Source organism: Calliphora vicina, chromosome 5, assembly GCF_958450345.1.
Source record: "Calliphora vicina chromosome 5, idCalVici1.1, whole genome shotgun sequence".
Lineage (NCBI taxonomy): Eukaryota > Metazoa > Arthropoda > Insecta > Diptera > Calliphoridae > Calliphora > Calliphora vicina.
The window spans coordinates 6,650,924-6,678,053 of record NC_088784.1 but is presented as its reverse complement, the minus strand read 5'-3'; positions in this window follow the sequence as shown (position 1 = coordinate 6,678,053).

Genomic DNA, 27,130 nt, shown 5'->3' with positions numbered 1-27,130 from the left:
CAGCCCATTATTTATCCTTGGCCTATTTGCAAATAGTTAAGCTCTCATAAATATCTTAATTATAAACATATTCAAACCAAATTCAGCACAATTAAGTTTTATGTAAACAATATTCCATAGCTCCCATATAAGCAACATTCTCGAAAATGTCATTAATATACATAAATCTCTGAAATATGTCAGTATCCAAACAAAATTCAACACAAATATGTTTCATATATTCGCAATTCATCGCACCAAATTTTGTGACGATTGGTCCATAATTCGACATAGCTCCCATATAAGGCCAACTAGCGAAAATGTGTGTATTCAAATAAGATTCAACACAAATAAGTTTCATATCAAAACAAAACTCTTTATAATCATATACCCTGTGTAGGGTATCATAAGGTCGGGCTTGCCCGACTATACCATTTTACTTGTTTATTAAAAAGTCTTCTTAGTTGCTTTTCATAACGGATTGTGTTATATTTTTTTCGAATGAAATATTAAAATAAAATATAAAAAATCAAATAATTTAAATTTAAAATATTTTGTAACACTTAAGTAGTTACCATAGAAGGATGAAATTTTGGCATGTGGTACACAATATTTGGAAATTTAACTCAGTACTTTTTTTAAAAAAAATTATTGAAAATCTAAAAGGATATTCAAGGATTAAAATTTTAAAGAACATTTTTGACATGTTTTGATCCTTACTGGATAAAAGAAAAATAATACGAAATATTTTACAACCCTTCTTGATCATTTAACACCAAATTTGACATAGTAGGATGATCAGAACTATTTTAAAACATTTTTTTAAAAATGTACTCCTCTGAAAATTTTAAGTCTTTTTAAAAGGAAACAGGATCACGAAATGAAAAACTGAAAACACAGGTTTTCTCCATTTAATTTATTGTTTTGGACGTATATCATCCGGTTCGTGTCTAATATTGAGTGTCGTACGGTGTTATTAAAGAATGTATCAAACCGCAATTTTACTGTACTTAAATTGTTTGTATAATTACAACTTAGTTTCTTCTACCTCACACCTAAAACTAATTGTGCTTAATTCTCCAATGGGAATTAGGCAATACCGGAAATACAGTGTGTAGTCATCTAAATCATTAAGGTTTTTTCTGATTCGTAGAATTTGGCTGTGCACAGAAACACACAAACATTTTTAATATGATTTTTGTTGTTTATCCATCTTTCCTTCCTTCCGCTGGCGAAAAAGCAAAAAAAAAATTTTTTGCGAGCTTATTTACTTCAACATTTTAAATTATAACTAAAAAATTCGAAAATAAAATCGTTGATATTTAAAAGTAATTAAAAAAGTTTTGCAGAAAGTTTTGTTGGTCTTCAAAAAAGAACGTTATATGGAAGTGTGAAAAATCTTTTAAAAAAGTCAAACTTAAGTTTTGGAGTGGAATATGAGAAAAAGTTTAAATTTAGTTGCAAATTGCATAGAAAAATTTTTAAATTGGCTATAAACTAAGCTTCTTTGTATATTCTATGCCTTGTTTCTATTTAATCTATGTTTCTGTCCATGTCTTCCTAAGCTTTACCAAATATAATGAAGTTTTTCTTATTGCAATGTTCATCTTCAGACTTAAATCGCTATTTTAAATTCTTGAATCTTTAAATATTTATGTTTTTTTTTTTCAAAAATATTTACAAAATTTATGATTTTTCATTTATTTAATAAATTCCCCATTCAGTTGCAGTCAAAAATAATCACCATAGCAACAGACATCTCAGCGTACAAGACACGTTACGAAATAATGCTTAACAATGAATAATTTCCAACATTATAAATTTTGTAAAACGATAATATGTAGCTTAAAAATATAATGGCTTGCATACTTGTAAAAGCAAAAGGCAAAAAAAAAACCTAAAACAAAAACAAAACACTTAAACACCAACCAACATATATTTTTTTAATATCTTGTAATAAACTCCAAATACAGCCGCTGCCTTTAGCAAAGACTTGAGAAATTATGAAAGAAAATGTTAAAGGACTAGGGGCTTAAAGAAAAGAAAACGCGGCCAACTTTAATATTCACAAAAACAATGGACTGTCATTGAACAGAAATTACAACAATATAAGACAAAGTGTGTCAGTGAAATATGGCTGATAATATTTAAATACTTATTTAGCTGGCCAAGTTTATGCTGTTATTTTTCAGCAAAAAGAATCTTAGCAAATTTAAATTTTGTTTGAAAATATTTTCTTACACATTGATTAATGACACCAGTTTGGCTAAAGATTGTGTGTTTCACTTAATTAACACGAAGAGTTAATCAAAATTTTAATGATGCTAGGAAAAAGGAAGTTAAAAATAAAATTATATTCTTAGAAATTTAAAATTTAATTCAAGGTTAATATACAATAGTGGCCTTGAATTAAAGCAAACATTTTCAAGAAATTTAAGATTTAATTTAAACCTTAAATAGTTAGAAAAAATTCAAACTCTGATTTATTTAAACTCTTTAGCTTGTTGTTGATTTATTAACACAACTCCTTCAATGTAAATCTTTATTTTTTTAATTGTCCACCATTAAAAGCTTAACACCATTAAAAGCTACACGGACCATTAACATTTTTAAATTATATATTGTTATTTATTTATTATTTTTTTTTCATTTAGTTCCCCTTAACTAGTTTTGTTAGTGAATTTGCTTTAACTTTTTTTATTAACACTTTATAAAATATGTTAAAGCAACTATTTATTAAATGATTTACTCATGATATTATGCTTTTTGTTTATGGTGAGGCATAATAAAACAAATTGATTAGCTACCCTATTTGCAAAATTACCTTCAATTACATTTTTCAAGTTTCACGTTCTTATTTATTTGCAATTAAAATATCTAAATTTGTATTGCATACTTTAGGGAGATTTTTTATTACAGATGACTGGACCCAAAAAAAAAAATGTCCGAGTTTTACCCGGAATTTTTTTTTTTTTTTTCTTTACAAACCATCTCCTGAACTTTTGCATCGAATAAAAAACAAGTAAGAAAGTATGGTCGGTCAAGCCCGACCATATAATACCCTACACTAAGTAAAAGAGTAAAAACATTTTTCTTTTAAAATTTCAATAATTTGTATTTTTGAGTGATTTTCGGAAGTGGGCCTTATATGGGGGCTATGACCAATTATTGACCGATCACCATGAAATTAGGTCGTGTGATTTGTGTCTATATGAAAGTTTACTATGTTGAATTTTGTGAGTATACCAACATTTTTAAGCGATTTATGCACGTTAAAGTGATTTTCGGAAGCGGGTCTATATGAGAGCTATAACTAATTATGGACCGATCGTAACAAAATTTGGTCACATGAATTTCGTATATATAAAACATATTTGCTGCGGAATTTGTGGAGATACATATATAAATTAAACAGTTATGACCGATAAAGTACAATTTCGGAAGGACATTTGTATGGGAGCTAGGTGAAATAATGGACCGATTTCAGCCAGTTTCAATAGGCTTGGTCCTTGGGCCGAAAAAATAATATGCACCAAATTTAATCGAAATATCTTTAAAATTGCGACCTGTACTCTGCGCAAAAGGTTTACATGGACAGCCAGCCGACCAGCCAGCCAGACGGACGGACGGACATCGTTTAATCGACTCAGAAAGTGATTCTAAGTCGATAGGTATTCTTTAAGGTGGGTGTCAGACTAATATTTTTGGGCGTTACAAACATCTGCACAAACGCATAATACCCTCTCCACTATGGCCGTCCTCACGTGATGACATTACATACATGGACCATTTCATTTTTATATATATAGATAATGCTAAGATCACTAATGTCAATAAATTTGAAGACCTTATAAAGGTTAACCTTCGCTTTACCAATACCCACTCGGGACCACATCGTTTTTATTGGATTAATATTTTTTTTTAATTTTGTTTCGATTTAAATGAAATTTGTACTCACTGAACAAATTTTAGAGTTCTATAGAATTTAACAGAAATATTTTAAACTTTTTATAAGGTTTTTTAAATTTTTTAAAATTTCGTTCGTCGCATATATTTATAGAAGTGTAGAGTCACCCGGGTGGGTATAGGTAAACCATGAACATAAAAAACCTTTGGTAAAGCGGAGGTAAAAAATTAGTAAATAAGGAGATATTTCATGTATACTTTTAGGAGCGATAAACATTTTTTCATAAGCTTTCAGCCTAACTACAAAAGCCTTAAAGTCGATTTTAAGTCCATAAAGTAGACTATTATTTTAAATTTCGTACCATAAAACACATGTTTCAAAAAAAAACTTTTTGTTTTGAACTTTTATGTACATTTTGTATTTTTAATTTTATGAAATTTCTTCTTTTTATTTACATTCATTAAAAAATATTTTCCATTATTTGAATGTATATCGCACTCGTTCAACAATACTGTATTAACTCAAAATTTTTAAAAATTCACTTTTTGCAAGAAATCAACTAATGACATCAATATCTATCTACTAAATTTCAACGTATTCCGATTACTCTTTCATCTCGAAAACCACATTTGAGACAATTTTCGTGATAATTAGTGACTACCTTGTGTCAACAAAAAGGTATTATTTTGAGTTAATACAAAAATTTAAATAGAAATACATCGTATATTTTCATAAAAAAAATGTATTATTTTGAAGTTAAAAATAATCAAATTGTTTTATTTAAATTTGGTTGTATTTTGAGTTGCTACTGTTTTGTTGATAAAATAATAAAAAAAAAAATATCGAGAAGTTTCAGAAAAATGGTATTAACTCAAAAAATTTATTTATTTTGCAATGGTTGCAAAAATTTTAAAGAAAAATAATGTAAATATATTTTCAAATGGAATTTGTTTAGTATTGTTGAACGAGTGCGATATGTATTTTGGAAACAGTTTTGAAGCTTTTTTCAAATAAAAATATTTCAAATATTTTAAAATAAAGTCGACTTTAACAAAAATTAACTTTAAAATTTCTTTCATAGTTAGGGTGTTTGTGTTTAAAATAATTTTCAGTTGCACCTTAAAGTATGTGAAGTTTTTGTAGCAGCATCAAAACGTTAAGAATTGGAACGTACGTTTATTTTCACTTATGTACAAATTCTGTTAGAGACCAAATATTTTATTTACTCATTTAATTGAGTTTTTTAAGTTGTAAAACTGTTATAAACAGAATGCAATCTAACTGTTATAATCTTGCCTTAATGTATATAAAATGGCAGCAAAATCTTTCATATATCCTTATATTTACAACATTTCTGTTTATTTTGTCTTTGCAGTACATAATGTCCTTTATAACAGTTTTAAATATAAAGCTTATTTTTAAGCTTAGACAAGCACCATCGTCAAAAGCTTTTTCATATATTTTTATAGGGATGTATTTATATGAAATACATACATGTTAAACTAATGTTGCTGAACATTTTTTTAACTTAAAATACAGTTGAAGGATGTTTTTAACATTTTGTCATTATTAACATGGTGTTGATTTATGAACAAGTTATTTAGCATTTGCCTTTAACATTGATATCTTAACATATTATGTAGTTTAGCATTAATAAAATATTAAATAGTATCCACAAATATTTAAATGATTGGTAAGTTAACATTCAAATGACAATGAAAAACTGAGACATATTAAGTTAATGCAATGGACATTTTTGTTATCCCTGGATTAAACCTTAGAAATTTAAATATCTAATGAATTAACAAAGCAGCATTTACACTAGACATTCAGGTTCATTTGATTACAATTGTCCTTAATTGTTTTCAATAGAAAAACAATAAAAAGTTAGAAATTTTGTGTAGTTTAGGTAATTAGTTGGGAGTAAAAGGTATTGCAAATACTGCACTGAGTGTATTTTAATAATTTTTTTTTTACGCAGATTTATTTTTAACAAGTAAAGTAAGCACATTGGTTGGTATTAAAGTAACATATGTTATGAACTTAAGCCGCTTTTGACTCTTTACTGAATTCAATTTTCTAACGAAAATAATATTTAAATGTAAATATTTTAAAACGAAATAAATAAATAAAAATAACGAATAATATAAATTTATTTGGAAATAAATACTTAAATGACAAATTACACAGAAAAAACAAATTGCCCCTTATGAACATGAAATGATTAAATTTGAGTATGAATTTATTTATGGATATTAACCCCTATATACAAAATTCACAAATTTTATGAATTTTTTTCATAATTTTTTAATTATACATAAATCAACAAATGCCTGAAGAAAATTATTTAAAATCTGCAGAGACAACAGTGAACTAAATTATAATATTTACTATGTAAATTAATTTTAAAACAATAATTATTTAATTCATGTTAAATTTATAATTAATTACCCTTATAATGTAAGTCGTTTCCGACACAATTGCTTACTATTGACAGCATTTTGTAATTTTATAAGGCTGTAATTAAATAAGTACAAAGCGCTGTCAATTATTATTGATATCGGCGAAATATATAGATACTATTTGTTGCAGTCGACATGAATTGGTGTTTACAAGGACTTGCAATTATAAATATAACATGAATAAATTATTGCTTTATTCTTGAAAAGTTTTTTTAAAATAATTTAACAAAGGAAAGTTTATAATCGTTATAAACTCTGTAGATTCAAAATAATTTTCTTCAAGCATTTTTTGATTTTTTTTAATTGAAAAATTATGAAAAAATTCATTGAATCTATGAATTTTTATACCTATTATAAATTGAAACCAATAATGTTCATACGATTTATGCCCTGATATTATATTTGTTTGAGTTTAAGGTATATTTTTCTCAAGTTTCTTTAAAATCGGCCCAAAAATATATAATCTTTCGCTATCTTTTATTTCGAAATTCCAATTATAGCAAAATTTTATTTTTAACCTTCACGAGTTAAGCATTAACGTTGTTTGCTTTCAGTGAGACTTTCAGAGCATATTTAAAATTATCTCACCTATAAGAGTCTAAATAGTTTTTCCTTAAAATTCATAACAATAAGGAAATTGCTTTCATTCACCAAAATATGACCAAAAAATTACTTTTTCTCGAAAATCTCAAATTTCATATTGCTGGTATGGAAAAACTGTAAGAGTTATTGCCATAATTATACCCTACAATATTAACGCCCAAAAATATTAGTCTAACAACCACCTTAAAGAATACCGATCGACTTAGAAAAACTTTCTGAGTCGATTAAACGATGTCCGTCCGTCTGGTTGGCTGGCTGGCTGTCCATGTAAACTTTGTGCGCAGAGTACAGGTCGCAATTTGGAAGATATTTCGATCAAATTTGGTACATATTATTTTTTTGGCCCAAGGACCAAGCCTATTGAAACTGGCTGAAATCGGTCCATTATTTCACCTAGCCCCCATACAAATGTCCTTCCGAAATTGGACTTTATCGGTCATAAATGTTTAATTTATAAATGTATCTCCACAAATTGCGCTCCAAATAAGTTTTATATATACCGAATTTATGTCACAAAATTTTGTTACGATCGGTCCATAATTAGTCATAGCTCCCATATAGACCCGCTTCCGAAAATCACTTTAACGTGCATAAATCGCTTAAAAATGTTGGTAAACACACAAAATTCAACATAGTTAACTTTAATATAGACATAAATCACACGACCTAATTTCATGGTGATCGGTCCATAATTGGTCATACCCCCCATATAAGGCCCACTTCCGAAAATCACTCAAAAATATAAATTATTGAAATTTTAAAAGAAACATTTTTTTGCTCTTTTAATTAGTATAGGGTATTATATGGTCGGGCTTGACCGACCATATTTTCTTACTTGTTTTTTCATATTTTTATTCCCTATTATATTCCAAACAAATCCCAAGGTAATGAAAAAACAATTCTGAATTTTGTTTAAGACAATTTTTAAAAGTTTAATGGAGTTTTGAAAATGTTGTTAAAAAAATATATTTTTTTGGGCTATATATGGTATCCAAATACACAAATAAATACGGATATATTTTAAGTAATAATTAGCATTTATTTTAATATTTCTCAATATATATTAACTTCTTTCCCTTTTTTATGTTCAAGTGGCCTGAGTCACGTTAATGGTCTGGAAAATTTTTAATAACTTTAACAGTTTTCAACCAATTTTGTTATTTATAGCTAATTAGAAAAACAATTGCGCACAAATTTCGATTATTTTATATTCAGTTGCAAACACAGAAAAAATTGTATTTCAATTCAAACATTTATCCCACATTGAACTGGTTTCAATTATTTCATAATTAAATCAAATATTCATTTGCTCAAATCAAAATTTCTTTGTATTTTCTATTGAATTTTGAGTTTTTTCGTTATTGGTTGAATTTCAAATACAAAAATTATTGAATAGATAATTTTCGTAATTGAAACACAAAAAATAACAAAAATGTGTTTTCAATTACGAAAATTATCTATTCAATAATTTTTGTATTTGAAATTCAACCAATAACGAAAATTGTATATTTAATTGTCAAAATAACCAAATTCAAAACTCAAAATTCAATAGAAAATATCAAGAAATTTTGTTTTTGAGCAAATGAATACTTGATTTAATTATGAAATAATTAAAACCAGTTCAATATGTGACAAATATTTGAATTGAAACGGTTTTAGAAAAAATTTAATGTTCCACCTTGTAAATGCTTCAGCATCGTTGCTGCACCAGTTATCGTTATTCTATTATCCTAATATTTTAAATACCGCGTTTCTACAATACATAGAACAATTCTAGAGGTAGACGATTAAAATTCTCAATTAAATTTGTTTGGACCTCTCTACTATACAGTAATGCATAAAGTTACAAGGAAAAAGTTATTGCTAACTGATTTGCTGCAGGTCGTAAGCTAATTCCAGAAATAGTTTTTTTCATAATAACTCAAAATTTTATAAACTTATTTGTAAAGTACTAAGAAACTGATACTAGTGTAGTTTTCCAATGTATTTTCACAATAATACTCGTACAGTAATATTAGTTTTTTCCTTTATTTATTTTCATCACTGTTTGTCACAGACTTTCATGCTAAAATGTTACAATGACATGATATGAAATTTTACATCTCGACCCAGCAGTTAAGCAAATAGTCAATGTATCCTTTATAGACAGTAATTGTCACTAATGTCTTATCATTTGGCTGACTCCAATTTATATATTTTGGGTCATTTGACATGTATGTGCTGTTTATAGTGAAGAGAGAGGACAATTGGTTCTTTATACATCCCAGGTAATCTATCGTGAAGACAATTGCCACTTTAGTGGCTCAAAGTAATCTGGAGTGTAGTCACTATAAACGTTTTGTGAGTAATTTGTAGAAACGGGTTTTATACAAATTCTGTTGATATAATTCTCATACAGTTTGTTTTTATTTTTGCTTAAGAATAATGATATCCCATGTAGCATAGCTTGAAGTCAGTTGTCACTTTAGTGTCTCTTAGTAATCTATAATGAAGTCAATTTATACGTTTATTTTGTACTGAAAGTATTTATTTAAGCCACCAGAAGCAATCTATTGGATAGGAAGGTTTGCTTACAAGCAACTGTTTATTGGACTGTCTATGATATGTCTTTTTATTATACCCTATACCACCATAGTGGGGAGGGTATTATGCGTTTGTGCAGATGTTTGTAACGCCCAAAAATGTTAGTCTAACACCCACCTTAAAGTATACCGATCGACTTAGAATCACTTTCTGAGTCGATTAAGCGATGTCCGTCCGTCCGTCTGGTCGGCTGGCTGTCCATGTAAACCTTGTGCGCAGAGTAGAGGTCGCAATTTTGAAGATATTTCGATGAAATTGGATAAATATTATTTTTTCGGCTCAAGGACCAAGCGTGTTGAAACTGGCTGAAATCGGTCCATTATTTCACCTAGCCCCCATACAAATGTCCTCCCGAAATTGGAGTTTATCGGTCATAAATGTTTTATTTATATATGTATCTCCACAAATTCCGCTCCAAATTAGTTTTATATACACAAAATTCATGTCACTAAATTTTATTACGATCGGTCCATAATTAGTCATAGCTCCCATATATACCCGCTTCCGAAAATCACTTTAACGTGCATAAATCGCTTAAAAATATTGGTAAACACACAAAATTCAACATAGTTAATTTTAATATAGACATAAATCACACGACCTAATTTCATGGTGATCGGTCCATAATTGGTCATAGCCCCCGTATAAGACCCACTTCCGAAAATCACTCAAAAATATAAATTATTGAAATTTTAAAAGAAAATTTTTTTTGCTCTTTTACTTAGTGTAGGGTATTATATGGTCGGGCTTGACCGACCATACTTTCTTACTTGTTTTAGCTGACTATTTGTGGTCAATTAACACCCGTACATGCTAAACTAATATGTTATATAGCTGAACAAATAACCATTTAGGTAGATAGTAAAGTAAGTGACACCCTGCTTAGTACATGCAAGTGTTAAATAACTAGTTACGTAGCTATTGAAGTAACTAGTTCTCACCCTAAATAATGGGTAAAATCACTAGTTCGGGAGTGTCTCCTAGTACTGATGGGTAGGTATAAAAATAATCGTATGTGTGTGAAAAAAACATGTGTAAAGTTTCTTTATAAGTACAAGTTGTCTTCATATTATTGGAGTCTTACTTAAAATACACAAACAAGTAGAATGTTAATAAAGGTAGGGTGTCTCCAAGAATATGAAAATTTCAAAACAGCGCAATTGAAATTGTATGTTTATTATTCATAACTAGAAATAAATATTCCATCTAAACTATACAATTCTGATAAAATATATTTTTATTTATTTAATTGGATGTTTAGTTTAATGTTTAAATTTTGAAAATTTCTACAAAATCTGTAAACTGTTATTAGTTGCAGCACAATGCTTCAAAATAACTATTACAAATCTCATATGAATTTTCTGTGTTTCATAACTGGAAATAAATTTACACTTTATTGGTAACCCCTACCAACCACACTAGAGTGAGCATCAGTAACCTATAAGTATTCAATTACATGCAGGTATTTTAACATTTCCATTAGCATACGTTCACACGAAAACAATTTAGCATTTATATGAAACAAGTATTTGAAATGAAACTTTTTTTTATTAACAAGAAAATTAAAATTTGTATACCTAACACCCACCTTAAAGTATACCGATCGACTTAGAATTACTTTCTGAGTCGATTAAACGATGTCCGTCCGTCCGTCTGGTCGGCTGGCTGTCCATGTAAACTTTGTGCGCAGAGTACAGGTCGCAATTTTAAAGATATTTCGATCAAATTTGGTGCGTATTATTTTTGGCCTAAGGACTAAGCCCATTGAAACAGGCTGAAATCGGTCCATTATTTCACCCAGCCCCCATACAAATGTCCTTCCGAAATTGGACTTTATCGGTCATAAATGTTTAATTTATAAATGTATCTCCACAAATTGCGCTCCAAATAAGTTTTATATATACAAAATTCTTGTCACCAAATTTTGTTACGTTCGGTCCATAATTAGTCATAGCTCCCATATAGACCCGCTTCCGAAAATCACTTTAACGTGCATAAATCGCTTAAAAATGTTGGTATACTCACAAAATTCAACATAAATAACTTTCATATATACACAAATCACATGACCAAATTTCATGGTGATCGGTCCATAATTGGTCATAGCCCCCATATAAGGCCCACTTCCGAAAATCACTCAAAAATATAAATTATTGAAATTTTAAAAGAAAATATATTTTTCGGGCTTGACCGACCATACTTTCTTACTTGTTTTTACAGCATTTGATACGAGTACCAGTAATTGTTTAACTAAAACAGAGAACTAGTTCTTTTTCTGAAACAAAACTTAAAACAGCATTCGCTACAAGAGACTTTATTTAATACCCAAAAAGCAATAAATCCCTAAAAATATAAGAACTTTAATTAACATTTTGCAATTATGTTTTAAACCTGAAAAATATTTTTCAAACCTAAAACATGTGATTTGAATTTAAGTTTCCTTTTTTAGCGAAGAATGCTATTGATATAAACTGCAATACAACCATAATTCATTAGCTTGACACTGGACTCAAGGCCTGAATTACTTTTGTTTTCAACTTGAATTCCCTTAAAACTGCTTATTGGGTAATTATAATTTATATTTTTTTTTTTCTATTTATTTTAATTAAAACTTTTATTGTAAAATGTTTATACATTGCTAAGTATTTTTGAGTGTGTGAGTTTTATTTTTTGCACAATAGCTTATTTACTTAGTTAAAAGGTCAGTTAGGCTTAGTTTAGTTTATGGCCAACGTTAATAATGTAAATAATAAAAATCCTTTCTTTTTTTGCCTATAAGCGCAACAGAAGTACAACCATTGAAAAATTCAAACAAAAATTTCTAGTCAAATATTTTATTTGTTGAAAAACTCTATAAGCCCAAAGGCAAATAAATAAATAAATAAAAAAATTTTAATATGTAAAACATATATAAAAACAAACACAGCACAAAAACAAGGAATTGCAAATAGGTAGAGAGTGAACAGACAACAAGTTAAATGTTAATCAAACCTCAAAACGCAAGAAAGTTTGCTACAAATAACTAGCTTTATTTTTATAGATACAAAAAGATAAAAATTTTTCAAATTGCAATAAAATTTTTATTTATGAGAATTTTTTAATGAAATTTCACAGTTATATAAATTTTTTATTGAAAATGACAAAAATGAAAACAAATTTTAAAATTTGTTGTCAGGAATCCCACAATTTTCAAAAAAAAATTTGACAAATCCCAAAAATTCGATTTTTTAAGTTTTTCGCTATAATATCTATACCAGGGTCTGCATTATCGGAAGCCTTTACAGAATAATAAAGAACATATTGTGCCATCTAAAATAGATTACTATTTTTTTTATGTCGACTATGCGATTTTAGAATTTTTGCTTTATTTGGATGGAACTGGTGGTCTCGGTAACAAAACTTTTAAAATTTGTTATACCCTTCACGTTGAGTGGCAAGGGTTTGTCATTCATTTTCGACCCCACAAAGTATATATTCTGGATCGTTATAGATAGCGAAGTCGATACAGCCATGTCCGTCTGTCCATCTGTATATTGAAATCAACTTTCCGTAGCTGCAAATAATTTACATGAATATATCGGGAATTCTCGGTTTCTATTTAAAATCAACAAAATCGTTTCACAAATGGCTGAGATATAAAGAAAAAACCGAGACAACCTCGATTTTTGGCCTATTTTTAATCTATATATGTATTAAAAAGTCATTAATATAGACAATATGGATATGATAGATATTTCAAAGTCCATGTCAAAGAGGTGTGCAAGGTTATAATAAGTTGGACCTACAATGGGTCAAAATCGGGACAAATATTTTTTAACCTGAATTTTTACACTTCAAAATTTGTTTTTGTCATAAAATTCTTTTTACAAAAGAATTTTTTTTTTAAAAAATTAAAAAAACTTAAAAAAAAAAAATTTTCGAAAAAAAAATTTGGATATTTCAAATTCCATTGCAATGAAGTTATAGTAAGTTGGACCTACAATGGGTCAAAATCGGTAAAAATATTTTTTTTGTTATAAAATTCTTTTGTTTTTACAAAAAAAAAAAAAAATTTTAAAAAAAATTTTTAAAAAAATAAAATTTTCCAAAAAAATTTTAAAGTTTGAAATAGACAATATGGATAGCTAATGATATATATTTCAAAGTCCATTACAACGAGGTATATAAGGCTATGGTAAGCTGGACCTGCAATAGGTCAAAATCGGGAAAAATATTTCTTAACCTGAATTTTTTCACTTCAAAATTTTTTTTGACATAAAATTCTTTTTACAAAAGAATTTTTTTTAAAAACTTTTTGAAAAAAAAAATTCGAAAAAAATTTAAATTTTGAAAAAAAAAATGTAGATATTTCAAAATCCATTGCAATGGGTCAAAATCGGGAAAAATAGTTTTTAGCCTGAATTTTTTCACTTTAAAATTTTTTTTGTCATAGTATTCTTTTTACAAAAGAATTTTTTTTAAAAAATTTAAAAAAACTTTCTTAAAAAAAAAATTTCAATAAAAAAAATATAATTTGGAAAAAAAAAATTTAAAGTTTGAAAAAAAATTTAATTTTTTTTACCTTATTTTTAAGATTTAAAAAAAAATTAAAGTATAATTTGGTGAAGGATATATAAGATTCGGCACAGCCGAATATAGCTCACTTACTTGATTTTATTTAAAATATTTGATGTAAAGTTAGCTTTGAAAAAAGTATAAATTCCTTATACATATTTACAGTCCTTATACCAGAAAGTGTCAGTGGTCAAACCTAAATTGATGGCAAGATAATGTCAAGTAATTATGGCTCTTTGGCCTGTTTCTAACATGTCAATTTGGGATACAGGGGCTGATGTTTATGGAGCTAATTTTCAATAGTAGTATTCCAATAAGAACATACCCAAAAATGTGTGAGTACATAGTAAATTAAGGGGCGTTAGAATATTTGTTATATCAGATAGACAGTTGGCACTTACTAGGTCCTTATCTGCCGGAAGAAAAAGTTTGTGCATGGTTTTAATCGGAATTTGCCCGTTCTTGGCTTTAGGCAGGCCAAAACATTCCTTACTACATAGAAAAAATTATATTTCAATTCAAGCATTTATCACACATTGAACTGGTTTCAATTATTTCATAATTAAATCAAGTATTAATTTGCTCAAAAACAATATTTCTTGATATTTTCTATTGAATTTTGCGTTTTGAATTTGATTATATTGACAATTGAATATACAATTTTCGTTATTGTTTGAATTTCAAATACAAAAATTATTGAATAGATAATTTTCGTAATTGAAACACAAAAAATAACAAAAATGTGTTTTCAATTACGAAAATTATCTATTCAATAATTTTTGTATTTGAAATTCAACCAATAACAAAAATTGTATATTCAATTGTCAAAATAATCAAATTCAAAATTCAATAGAAAATATCAAGAAATTTTGTTTTTGAGCAAACGAATACTTGATTTAATTATGAAATAATTGAAACCAGTTCAATATGTGACAAATATTTGAATTGACACGGTTTAAGAAATAGCTTTTTCTGTGTATGTCGTATTATTTACCGGACTTTGTGGTCTTATATACGACCAATTTACTTTAGATAATGTTGGAAGAAAACAGTGCAAATTTTTGCAAGCTGCACGATAAGTCCTCGGGGGTCAATTTGATTTTTTGACACCATCGAAGTTTCGAACTGGATGATATTTATTCTTTAAAATCAAAATTTACAAACTATTAACTAATGACAAACAGAAGCCAAGCGTTTTTAAAGCAATTTCTGAGATAGAAAAAAATGATACCTTTGGGGTGTCTAAGGAGCAACAAGTACAAAATAGGGGCCACCCTAATACACACGTTAAAGGAAATAAAACTAACAAATAAATATTAAACTACAATACATGCTGTAAATACAGGAGATAACCTACCTGACCGGTGCTTTTGAAATTTGTAACAGAACATTTTTCTGAATGAAATTGCAAAAGAGTCTGGTTGTTGCTCATGCAGAGCGATTTCCATTCCCAAATATTTGTGAATCAATTTTTGATATTTATTCTTGCTGTTGATTTCTAAAACTAGTTCGAGAAAGTATCACTTTATCTAGAATTCCTTTCTTTGTTTTTGAACATTTGGTCCGATGGGAAATATATACTGTCTACCACATCATGCTTTTGTTTATTTATGTATCTACATATGCAAGAATTTATTTACTATTGTATGCTAAACGGCTTAAACATTTGGTTGCTACTAAAATAAATATTAAAGTTCCTTTTTTTTACTTTATTTTTATTTACCTACAACTTTATATTTTTTAGTATTTTATATTATTCACCACTAGCTTTTAAAATTTTGCATTTAGTTCGCTGTGGGTGATTCAATTGTTGTGGAATAACAAATTATTACAATTGTAAACTTTTTAATATTTATTACAATTGTTTTTAAATTTTTAACACAAAGTTTCGCATGTATAAAAACAACTAAATATATTCTCTATTTACACAATTAAAATATATTCAATAAAAGTTGCTTTGTTTGGAAAAATTTACCAAAAATATGCAGCAATTTCAGGCTCTATGTTTTCGAAATGCTGTTAGAGCTTCAAGGTACTTTTTTTTTGTCTTTGTAATGGTTTTTCACAAAGCATTTGTTATTTGTTGTGTTGTTCGAAAGGGAGCATTATTTAAAGTAAACAATACTTTATTTTGTGACAACAAAGAGTCATATGCCTGAAGTTTTGTTTTACATCTTTAATCGGAATTTGCCCCTCATTGGGGTGACATGACCAAGCGTTTCATTACTCTGTCCAAAAGTAGGTAGCAAATGTTGCTATTGCTCGACATTACACGGACATTATGGTCTTAGATACCAACAATTTACTTTAAACAATGTTGGAAAAAAACGGTTCAGATTTTGCGAGCTTTTCGACAAATTCGATGTTATTGTTCTTTCAGCTAACAGGCCAATAGACTAAACCTGTCATGATGAAGCAAAGAGCTGCAGTGCTTGATGAATCACTACTAATAACACCGTACGACACTTAATATTAGACACGAACCGGAAGATATACGTCTGAAACCATAAATTAAATGGAGAAAAACTGCGCTTTCAGTTTTTCATTTCGTGAACCTGTTTTCTTTTAAAAGGACTTCAAATTTTCAGAGGAGCACATTTTTAAAAAAATGTTTTAAAATAATAATGATCTTCCTGCTATGTCAAATTTGGTGTCAAATGATCAAGAAGAGTTCTGAAATATTTCGTATTATTTTTACTTTATCCTGTAAGGATCAAAAGATGTCAAAAGTGTCCTTTTAAATTTTTATCCTTGAATATCCTTTTAGATTTTCAATAATTTTTTTTTAAAAAAATAGTGAGTTTAAGTTCCAAATATTGAATACCACATGCCAAAATTTCATCTTTCTATCTTAACCACTTAAGTATTAAAAAATATTTTAAATTTTAATTATTTGAGTTTTTATATTTTATTTTAATATTTCATTCCAAAAAAAAATATAACAAAATCCGTTGTGAAAAGCAACGAAGAAGACTTTTTAATTAACAAGTATAATGGTATAGTCGGGCAAGCCCGACCTTATGATACCCTACACCGGGTATATGATTATAAAGAATTTTTTTTTGATATGAAACTTATTTGTGTTGAATCTTATTTGAATACACACATTTTCGGTAGTGGGAATTATATGGGAGCTATGACTAATTATCGACCAATCGTCACAAAATTTGGTGGCATGAATTGCGAATATATGAAACATATTTGTGTTGAATTTGGTTTGGATACTGATATATTTCAGAAATTTATGTATATTAATGACATTTTCGAGAATGTTACTTATATGGGAGCTATGGAATATTGTTGACCGATCGTCACGAAATTTGGTCTTGAGAGTTTGGCTTACATAAATCTTAATTGTGCTGAATTTGGTTTGAATATGTTTATAATTAAGATATTTATGAGAGCTTAACTATTTTCAAATAGGCCAATTGTATGGGGGCTAGGATAAATAATGGGCTGATTCTAACCAAATTCAATAGCCTTTGTCCTTGGGGCAATGTAAGGGTTTGTGCCAAATTTTGTCGAATTATCTTTAAACCTGCGACCTGTAGTTTGATTACAAGGTTTACATGGATGGACGGACAGAAGGACGGACATCGCTTAGCCTACTCAGAAAGTGATCCTGAGCAGATTGGTATACTTTAAGCTGGGTGTTGCGACAATAATTTTGTATGTTGCAAACAATAGCCCTAACCCATTATACCTCCTCCCACTACGGTGGTGTAGTTTATAAACATGCACTTTTCTTAATAAAACTTTTTTGTATACTAATAAATTTTTATATTTTAATTTGACCTTAATTATATAAAGGATGAAATTTTGACATTTAGTATAGAATATTTGGGTCTTTAACGCACTATTTTTTAAAAAGAATTAATTGGCAATCTTAAAGGATATTAAAGGACAAACATTTTAAAGGACATTTTTGTCATCTTTTGATCCTTACAGTATAAAATAAAAATAATACAAAATATTTTTGAACTCTGCTTGTTCTTCTGACATACAATTTGTCATTGTTGGAATTGCAGGACTCAATAACGACTTAGTCGACTCAATAACGACTAATATATAGTCGACTCAGAAAGCGATCCTGAGCAGATTGGTATACTTTAAGCTGGGTATTATTTGTATAATATATTTGTACGTTGCAAACAATAGCCCTAACCCATTATTTTTATAAGCATGCACTTTTCTTAATAAAACTTTTTATTAAATAAATTTTTTTTTATATTTTAATTTGAAAAGGATGAAATTTTGACATTTAGTATAGAATATGTGGGTCTTTAACGCACTATTTTTTTAAAATGAATTTATTGGCAATCTTAAAGGATATTAAAGGATAAACATTTTAAAGTACATTTTTGATATCTTTTGATCCTTACAGGATAAAATAAAGATAATACAAAATATTTTTCAACTCTTCTTGTTCTTTTAAAATACAATTTGTCATTGTTGGAATAGCAGGAGTATTTTTAAATATTTTTTGAAAAATGTACTTCTTTGAAATTTTGAAGTCCTTAAAAAAGGACACAGGATCACGAAATGAAGAACTGAAAACACAGTTTTTCTCCATTACATTTATAGTTTCAGATGTATATCATCCGGTTGGTGTCTAACGAATTTTTTCTCTATTTGTCGGACGGTGTAATATTCTAATATTAAATTTTCAGCATTTGTTTTTAGATGAAAGAGAAATATTTCCAAAAAAAAATTCTATCGAAAATCCAAAATTTTTAAAATTGTATAATATTCTATCATTTAATCTTTAATAAATTTACTTTATATTACATTATTTTATTTTAAAATAAACTTAACAATTTCAAAAATAAACTATTGCTTTAAAAATAGTTTATTAATTTTTAACTTTCAACTATAAAACTCATATAAATGCAATTTGCCACAATGCTACAGCAAATATTTCCTTTAAAATCAACCACAGTGTGTTGCAATAGCAGTGACAAATGTTGAACAAATAAATGTTATATAATAAAAACAATTGGCAGCAATATCACAAAGTACAAGTGGAGACCATAACATTAATCTCCCCCTGCATTCCTTCTATCGTCCTTACGATTGACAATTTGTATTAAAACAAACTGTAAGTTAATCCAGTTAAAATTGAAAGAAAATATTTATCTATTATACTTTCAAGCTTTCTTTCTTTGGTTTTCTTTTTCTTTTTTTGTTACTTAGGGATTTCTTATTTGTTTTGTGTTAAGCAACCATATAAATGCAGAAAAAATCTTAAGCATATAAATCATGGTTTGTTATTTTGAGGACAATGGGACTCTTTTTATTTTTGTTTTGAATTTGCAATTTATTAATAAATACAATGAAATGTTACTTAGTTAAGAGTAAATAGTGAATATAAATGACTTTATTACAATTTTGTATAGTCTGCTGTTGCAAGTATTAACTCAGTAATAGTTGATGCATACTTTTAGGGGTAAGCGATTTGCATGTAAAGTTGTGCATTCGTTTTTTTAAGAGAACTTGTTTTTATGTAATTTCTAAAATAGATTTCTGAATTATATTGAAAGTATTTGTAGATATATACTTTTTTGGAGCATGCATCGAAATTTCACCATTATTTCAAAATGCTGTCAAACTACATATAAAATATTTCTACATATATATTATTTCTTTTTGTGAAATAAATCTGGCAACCTTATTTTTCCACACAGCAGCACTTCTTACGCAAGAAAATAAAACAAACAGCTGATCATTTGTTCTATGTAAAATTGTTCGCACGAAACAACCATAATTTTTCGCAAATACGGGGTCCAAATGACCCTGAACTTTTAAAATCACGACATTTTGACCACATTTGCTCTTAAGGGTTTATTTCCATTTTTGTGCTGTCATTGTAAATACTAGACTTCATGTTATATTTTTCTTAAGTTTCATCAAAATCGGCCCAAAAATATATAATATTTCGCTATCTTTCCATGAAAAATTCCAAATATTGAAAAATTTTACCTTTGACCCTCAAGATTTCAGTAAAACATTCAGACTACATTTAAATTGACCTGGACTATAATATTCTGAATTGGTTTTACTTAAAAATCATAACGGTAAGGAAATTCGGCTCATTCGCCAAAATATGGCCAAAAAATTAGCTTTTCTCGAAAATCGCAAAGTTTAAATCGCTGGTACGCAAAAACTATAGGAGGTATTGACATATTTTTTTCACATTTTTATTCCCTATTATGTTGTAAATAAACCCCAATGTAATGTTCAAAAAATTCTGAAATTTGTTTAACAAAATTTTTAAAAAGTTTAAATTGTAGTTTTGAAAAAATATTTTTTTTTGGTTATACCTGCGAATAAGTTAACGGTATCCTACGAAGACAAAAACTCATATACAAGTAAATATTGATATATTTGAAGTAAGAATAAACTTTTGTTTTAATATTTCTCAAAAAATTTTAATTTTGTTCCTACATTTCTTGTTCTAGTGGCCTGAGACACCTTAATGGCCTGGCGATTTTTTAATAACCTTAAAAATTTTTAACCAATTTTTGTCTTTTATATCTCATTAGAACGACAATTAAGTACATATTTCGATTGTCTTAAATTAAATTGCAAAAGTAATTACTTGATAGCAAAATTTTTTAAAAAACTGACAAAAAATTAATTTTTTCCTCTTGTAAATGCACAAGCTAAACATTTTTTTACGGTATTTTAGGTCATTACGAAAGTTTTCAGGGGGTACCGTTTCAACATTTCAAAAAATTTAATTCTAAGGGACGCTCTAATGAACAGAGTACTAAGCTTAATACAGAAACAAATTTAAATTTATAACTACATACCATCATTATTAATACATTTAAACCTTAATTGATATTTTTGCATTTTACTTTTTTCAATTGCTTAAATTTGCATTTAATTTTCTACCATTTCAGCAAGTAAAAACATTTATTTTATTTACCTCGCATAGTTTTTAATTAACTGCACTTTTTTCATTTTGTTGACACCTCAAAGTATGCTAGACATTTTAGTTTAAAACTATACTCATAAATTATAGCCAGCATTAAATGCATAAATAAAATAAATAAAATGCAATGTGATGGAGAGATTCCATAGCACAACACATAGAATATTAATGAAATGTTTAATAGAAATTATATATTTAAAAATATATGTTTATGTTTGCAACAATCCCAATAAGCACTAGAGCCCCAAAAATGCAAGCACTTGAACATTTTGTTGCAAATGTAATTATGTTTTAAGCTTGAAAACTTCAATATTTTTCCAAAAAAAACATATGGTTTGAATTTATGCTTCCGTTTTACTGGCGAAAGCCATTGAAATAAAGTGTAATACAACTGTAATTCAATTGCTTTACTATAATTCAAGGCTTGAATTATATCTGCTTTCAACTTGAATTCTAGGAATAATGCTTATTGGGAATTTGTAAACTCGTTGTCAAAATAGGTTAACTCTTATGTTATTTTCATTGGACACGGGACTAGTGCTTTCAAAACAATTGCCAGCTATTTTAGAATACTTCAACTGAAAAAAATCAACGCTGGTCTCGAATTTGAAATACATTTTTAAATTTTTCAAGCTCTGTTTTACGTACACATTAGATTATTAAGTTGTAAAGAAATTATTCGAAAATAGTTTTTTTGAGAAAAAACCATTCTACAATTTGTTTTATAACATTTTTTCCAACTAAACAATATTTCCAATTTTCAATACTAATATATTTAGTGCAGTGATGAAAAGTTTAGCTAAATCTCATTAATTTCTGTTTACAATTTTGGCTATTTGAGTGATTTAAACACACAACGAGATAAATATGATTAAATAGACTTAGAATTTCATAAGAATTTAAACTATATATAAATTCAAATTTCCAAGTATTCTACAATTTAATAAATTTATAATACATACCCTGATTGGACAAAAATGGTGGGACTGTAGGCTACAAATACCAAAGGTAAAAATGTTTATTTACACAACAAACACACGTTTTCAATTTACTTGCAAAATGGCCACATGCAATTTTTGCTTGCAGCACCGCACACTTGATTTATGGGGCCAAATAAAAATAAAATAGAAATTTAGTAACTGTGTAATAAATTACATTGTACATAGATAATTTAAACCAAATTCCATTAAAATATTTATTATTTAAATATGTAAATGTAAAACGAAACCTTTGGCTAGTATTTGTTTGTGTCGCAGCAGATTCTAGGAATCATGTTTAATTATGAGTTTTAATAATATGTTTGTATACATATATATATTTATATGGTTTTCAAAATTCATATATTTGAGAACAGCATGTAATTAATTATGTTTAAATTAAATGACTTAGTCTATAGCTCCAACATGAAAGTAAAAGTGAGCTGTAAATAATAATACACTAGTTTAAACAGAATTTGTTGCACAATATTGATGCTTAAACTAAAATATCAAACAATAAATACATTTTTAAATAAAATTAAACACAGAGAACACACCCTAATTGCACCACAAATGCACTAAGATAGCATAGAATCGTCTGATTACCTTCTTGCTGTAACATGTTTAGGTTCTAAAGGCAGCCAGCCAGTGATAGCCATGAATTAGTAATTAATTTATATATCAACATAAATATAAAAAAAAAAATTGTGGAAAAGAAAATAAATTTTCATATTTTTAATAAGATTATGATTTAAAAGTATCCGATTTTATTCAAACTGACCTATACATTGTAAAATATATTAAAAGTTTTCAAATAATTTATATTTGAAGAAATCAAAATGCAGGAATTTTTGTTTGAAATTCAAATTTGTTACAATACTTTCAATAATTATATATCAAATTTAAATCTAAATAAATTTCTACTACAAAATTTCTTCAAAAGTTGGCTGTATAATAACAAAATTTAAAAAATCAAAAATGCGTATGAGTAATATTAATTCATTAGTTATTTTATAATATTGGCTATATCTACCAAACGAATACAGATAGTTCAAAAATGTTAAATGCTCCTTAAGCACAAGAGTTAAAGCTATCCAACAAGCTGCCATATGTTATTGATTAAAGCTTAGGGTATAGAAAAATAATCAAAATTTTGGAAATTTTTTTAAAATATTTATAAAAAAAAATATATTTGCTGCAAAAAATTGTTCATATTTTTACGGTTTAAATGTATTTGTTTTCATTCAAAATGACTTAAATATACAAAAAGTATTCAATTAATTTTTATTTGAAAAAATCAAAATCGAAAAATTTTTGTTTGAAATTAAAATTTTTTACATGCTTTGAATAATTATATTAAATTTGAATCTAAATAAATTTCTATTAAAAATTTCTTTAAAATTAGCTCTATACTAACAAAATTTAAAAAATTAAAAATGCGTATGAGTAATATTAATTCGTTAGTTCTTTTATAAAATTGGATATATCTACCAAACTAATACAGATAGTCCAAAAATTGTAAATGCTCCTTAAGCACAAGATTTAAAGTTATCCAACAAGCTACCATATGTTATTGATTAAATATACAAAAAGTTTTCAATTAATTTTTATTTGAAAAAATCAAAATCGAAAAATTTTTGTTTGAAATTAAAATTTGCTACAATACTTTGAACAATTATATATGAAATTTGAATATAAATAAATTTCTATTAAAAAATTGCTTAAAAATTAGCTGCATATTAAACAATTTAAAAAAAAATCAAAAATGCGTATGAGAAATATTAATTCATTAGTTCTTTTATAATATTGGTTATATCTACCAAACTAATACAGATAGTCCAAAAATGTTAAATGATGCAAAAACACAAGAGTTAAAACTTTCGAACAAGCTACAATATGTTATTTATTAAAGCCTAGTGTCAAGTAAAATAATTAAAATTTTGGAAAAATGTATTAAAATTTATAAAAAAAAATATTAACTGCAAACAAATGTTACACATTTTTAATCCCAATACATGCATTTTAAATCTAGTTTTAATTTGTGTCGCGTTCTTGATTGTAAGATTATTTATTGTTTATCTTAAAATGCGTGTGAATGTCGCGTTCTCGGCCTTGGAAATTCCTATATGTACTAGTGGTGCAAAAGTAAATTAATAAATTATCCCATGTTGAATTGTAATATATGGGATACAACAACCATAATGGTATTAAAAGCTTTCCACTAATTAAGTTTCTTTAATTCAAAGGCTTTACAATGACGCGTTCTTGACCCTAGGAGTGTCCATATATATTTATTGTTTAGGAAACGACAACTATTTATTATGAACTTTCTTTTTCTAGAGCATTTTAGTAGCAGAATATGGGTTTTGTGGTATATCAGCAATAAACACAATATCAAGAACTCGACAAAAAATTTAACGCTTTTTCGACTGCATCTATAAAACTGCATAAATTTGCGACTTGGAAAAAAATGTTTTCATTTAACACTACGAGTGCTAAAGGTATTAATGTAAATACCAATTTTGAAGTAAAAAAACAATTTGAGAAGGAATTTTAGTAGAAAAAGTTTGCTTTTGTGGTATATTAGCCATTATTACGATATAAAGAACGCTACAAAAAGTAGAACTCGTTTTCGACTGCATCTAGAAAAATTAATTTAACACCACTATTGAGAAAGATATTCATATAAAAACCAATTCCAAGGTCGAGTAATCTTTGAAGTAAAAAACTGTGAAGAATTCATAACAATTGATTTTATTTTTCCATTTTGCGATAGCAGTTTAGTAGGTTGATTTTGTGTTATATAAGTCATATATATGACACCAAGAACGCGACAAAAAATTTAACTCGTTTTCGACTGCATCTAGAAAAATGCATAAATTTGCGACATGGAATAAAATGTTTTCATTTAACACTACGAGTGCTAAAGGTATTAATATAAATACCAATTCCAAGGTCAAGGTCAAGAACGCGACACTCGCAAGCCTTTGAAGTAAATAACAATAAAGAAATCTTAAAAATTGTTTTCTTTTCCATTTTGCGAAGAAATTTTAGTAGAAAAAGGTTGGTTTTGTGGTATATTAGCCATTGTTACGATATAAAGAATGCGACAAAAAGTAGAACTCGTTTTCGACTGCATCTGGAAAAATTAATTTAACATCACTATTGCGAAAGGTATTCATATAAAAACGAATTCCAAGGTCGAATACGCTACACTCACTAGGCTTTGAAGTAAAGAACGCTACAAAAATTGAACTCGTTTTCGACTGCATCTAGAAAAATGCATAAATTTGCGACTTGGAAAAATTGTTTTCATTTAACACTACGAGTGCTAAAGGTATTAATATAAACAACAATTCCAGTGTCAAGAACGCGACACTCGCAAGCCTTTGAAGTAAAAAAAACATGAAGAAATCTTAAAAATTGTTTTTCTTTTTACATTTTTCTATAGCGATTTAGTAGAAAAAGGTTAGGTTTGAAGTATACCAGCCATCAACATGATATCAAGAACGCTATAAATAATATAACTCGTTTTTGACTGCATCTAGCTAGAAAAATGCATCAATTTGCGACTTAAAACAAATTTAAAATTATCAAACACAATGACTAACTAATATATACTCTTAGAATTTGTAGTGTAAATTACACAAATACAATAAATCAATGAGCTTTTTCATAATTAAAAACATTTGAAAATATTTTTCGTATTAGTCCTGGTAATATGCAAATACCAAAATTAAATAATAAAACAATTTACACAAATATTTAAATAAAATTACTAAAGTTGATTCAATCAGATTTTATTAAATTCAATTTAATATTATTTCTATTACATTTGGAATATATTAACACCAAAATGAATAATGTATGTATGTATGTATGTAAAATATATACGAATTAGCTGCTCTTCTTGGAAAATTTACATAGTTTTTGTTATAAAATTGTATAAATTGAAGGAATTCGAAATGAGGCTAATCATTGGATAAATAACAATATTTACACAATATTTACAAAATATTTACCGACAAATGCAGATAAATAGGTAAACAGTGGAACATATGTAGGCATATTAGGATGGTTTAAAAAATAGAATAAATTTTTTTTTAAGTTTGCTCATATTATCATTTGAAAGACCCAATATTTTCAGATTTATAATGAAAATTTTGGATTTTCAATGTTTTTGTTTGAATTATGTGCCCATCTAATGTACATATATATGTAAATATACCTATACCTATTATTAAACATTGTACAATGTACATACTTCTATATTTTTGTGTAAATTGCAATACTATGTAAATTATTTCCAACAAATGTCTGTCTGTTAAGATGTCAAAAACAGTTGGAATTATGATAAATTTTCTAAAGGCTGTTGCTACTCTACATGTTATTTTATTCTACATATTATTACAAGCATCATTATTATTTTTGATAACATTAATATTTGGTACTTATTTGCACATAGTAGACTCGTTATTGTATGACCTTTTGTATGTCAATTGTATTATATTCTAAGTATTTGTTATTGCTGCCTGGGAATCAATACAGCCCACTTGATATTGATAGCAAATTTAATACGTTTAATTAGTACTTACAAATAATAGTAAAAATAACTATGTCTACAAGTCTTTAATATTATTTGATTATTTATAAGTACTTGTGTATGCAGTAAGTTTAAGAGATTTGAAATTTAAGTTAGTTTTAATTCTGTTAGAAAATTTGCATTATAATTACAATTTAATTAATAGAATTTATTTATTTTAATAGGATTTATTTACAGCAAATTGAAAACAAACTTAATAGATTACATAATTATTTCTAAAAACGATATAACTGCAAATATGTGCAATGTATAAATAAATACAAGACAATAGAAGAGGGAAATTTTAAACCCAAGAATTCAATTAAACTTTACATCCAGAAGTGATAAAGTTAGATATATGCATATAGAAACATTTCCATGGTTAAGAACGTGACATTCTTAGCCTTGGAAATCATAGAAGTAAAGAAATCTTAACAATGGTTTTCCTTTTTCCATTTTTTGATAGCATTTTAAAAGCAAAATTTTGATATATTAACAATAAACATGTCATCAAGAACGCGACAAAAAATATAACTTGTTTTCGAC